Source organism: Miscanthus floridulus, chromosome 1 (assembly GCF_019320115.1).
Source record: "Miscanthus floridulus cultivar M001 chromosome 1, ASM1932011v1, whole genome shotgun sequence".
Taxonomy (NCBI): Eukaryota; Viridiplantae; Streptophyta; class Magnoliopsida; order Poales; family Poaceae; genus Miscanthus; species Miscanthus floridulus.
Genome location: NC_089580.1, coordinates 126,647,852 through 126,650,744, shown reverse-complemented (window position 1 = coordinate 126,650,744; position 2,893 = coordinate 126,647,852).

Here is a 2,893-nt window from a genome sequence, read left to right as displayed (position 1 = left end):
CGTACGCAAATACTTTAAAGGCCTCAACGGCCACAAAAACGTCACGATACAGCAACTAACTCAATTCGGTTACATGGCCCCTTTCGGCCCAGGTCAAAGCTCAAGGATCGGCGGCCGGCGTGGGAGGGACCACCTCTTCTTCAAATAGACCAGCCAGCGCTGCGCCAGGTGCCTCGGCCGCCTCCAATAGCTTCGCGACCTCCACGTCAGCTTCCTCGTCATCTTCTGGCAACACGTAGCCGTCGCTGACAGCCTCGAGGTTGATAGCGTAGTGCGAGGAGACGACGGCCAGGGCACGCTTGACGCCCGTGTGCAATGCCCCCCGGAGCCTCTCGTGGACGCGGCCGCTCAACGCAATCAGGCGGCTCCCAAGGGACTCTTGGAGCGCGTCTCTTGGGCATGAGCGATGGCATTTCCGGTACTCTTGGAGCGTGTCTCCGGACCGCTAGCCGACCCCCAGCGAACGGGGTACGGGCCTCCACTCGGACTTACCCGATAATAGCTCACCGGAAATGCCATCGCTCGCGCCCACCAAGGGAAGCGCGGCATGTTCCACCCCTCCTTCCGAGCGAAAAGGAAGCACGAGGGTCGAATAAAAAGTTAGGAGAATCCCTGATGGCCCTCTTGCTCCACGCAGAGGCTAAGGGACTCTTCCTACAAACCATTGCCGAGGCCCAGCGACTTGGGCTCGCACATGAGGGGGCTCGGCAAAACAAACCCTCCTTCCGAGCGAAAAGGAAGCATGAGGGTCGTTCAAAAAGCCAGAAGATCTCCTGACGGCCCTCTTGCTCCGTGCAGAGGCTAGGGAGCTCCTTCTACAAAGGACGCCGAGACCCCGCGACCTAGGCTCGCACCCGAGGGGGGCTCGGCGGACAGACCCTCACGCGCGAGGGGCGAACCAAAAGCCAGGTGGACCTCTGACCGCTCTCTCGCTCCGTGCGAGAGACTTGGGGGCTCCTCCTGCAACTTTGCCGAGACCCAGCGGCTCAGGCTCGCACACGAGTGGGCTCGGCAAACAGCCCCCCGTCCGAGCGAAAAGGACGTGCGGGGGACGGACAAAAAAGTCGGGAGGACCCCTGACCACCCTCTCGCTCCGTGCGGAGGCGCGGGGGCTCTTCCTGCACCCAAGATAAAGACAAGCGACGCGAGCCCGTTACGGTCCAAGGGTTCGAAGGCTGGGCCCCCAGGGGTTTCGACAGCCACCCCAGGGCAAAAGAGTCAGGGACGACTATGGGCTAGCCTGTACAAGCACGCCCTGTGTCGTGTCCGAGACCGGCAGGGAGGTCTCCGAATGGGATCCCACCATAGGGAGGCACCGAGCCACTGATGCCCAGCGAACGGCCTCGGCACCCACTAGAGAAACCCGCCGGTACTCTTGGAGCGCGTCTCCGGACCGCTAGCCGGCCGCCAGCGAACGGGGTACGGGCCTCCACTCGGACTTACCCGATAACAGCTCACCAGAAATGCCGTCGCTCGCGCCCACCGAGGGTAGCATGGCATCTTCCACCCCTCCTTCCGAGCGAAAAGGAAGCACGAGGGTCGTACAAAAAGCCGGGGGAACCCCTGACGGCCCTCTTGCTCCAGGCGGAGGCTAAGGGGCTCTTTCCGCAAGCATCGTCGAGGCCCTGCGATCCGAACTCGCACCCACGGGCCCGGCGAACACGATGAAAACCCCTCGCTCGAGAGAGAAAAAAGTCCCTGAAGAAGTGAAATTACTCCTCCAGGGCCTCGGGGGCTACACCCGGCGGGTGCGCTCGCGCGCACCCACCAAAACCTCAAGTACAAAACACCATCCCAACAGGAACTATCAAGGGCCAATACTCGTCAGAACCTCAGGGGGAGTACCTCCACTCCCCCCAAGGCTCGGGGGCTACTATCGGATACAGTGAGAAGGGGTACCCTAAGCAAGAACCAAAAAACGGCTGCTTAGACTTCGTAAAAGTCGAAACCAGCTAAACACCGCTGGCCTTGGCTGATTCTCCGACTCGCCTGAGGCCCCCTCACCGCTGGCCTCGAGCGACCCCCCACCAAGGGCCTCGGCCGGGCCGCCGACTCTCCGTCTCGCGCGAGGCAGGCTCGGCAGCACTCCGCTGCCTCTTCCTTCACCCGCCCCTCTAACAAAACGTCATGTCACATTAACTCAGCCAACTGCTGCCCCTGACATCGGCCGCATGCTCGGCACAGTACAGTAGAATGGCCGACGGGACAGGAGGCAGGACTGGGCAGAAGTTACCCGCCACTGTGCTAACCACTAAAGCACATAGTTGACGCCCATGCCTCACTGTGCTACCAACTCCTGCTCCGAGAACAACGCAGCGTGGGGAGCCACGTCGGAGACACTGTGGCCTCGGAATTAGCACCCAGGATCAATAATTCCCCCCAAGGCCTCGGCGGTATGCTTTAGGGGCTCGGCAGCCTGAGGATCCATGTCCGCTGAACCCCCCACGATGGCTCGGCCTCGCCGTCTGCGGAGCCACAGCTCCCTACGACGTCATTGCACGATGACTAGCACGACGCCCGCCATGCCCTGCATCAAGCTGTACTAGAGCCCCACGACGCACAAGATCAAGTACGACCGGCGCGTCACCTCTACACGACAAGGACGGGGCCACTCCATCAACCATACCACAATAGTGGCCGGCTACAGGGCTCGGACACCCCGCCCCCGTTTATAGAGCAGGAGGTCTCGGCATCCTGACGCCAACTCCGCTTCGTGCGAGGCTCCCCAGGGGAGGCCTCGGCAAGGAACGCCGTCTCCGCCCCACCCGAGGCTCTCCACGGAAGGCCTCAGCAGGAAGCACGTTCTCCGTATCGCGCGAGGCCTCTCGCACGAGGCCTCGGCCAGGGGCCTGATCTCCGTCTCGCGCGAGGCCTCATTCTCTGTGTCGCTCGG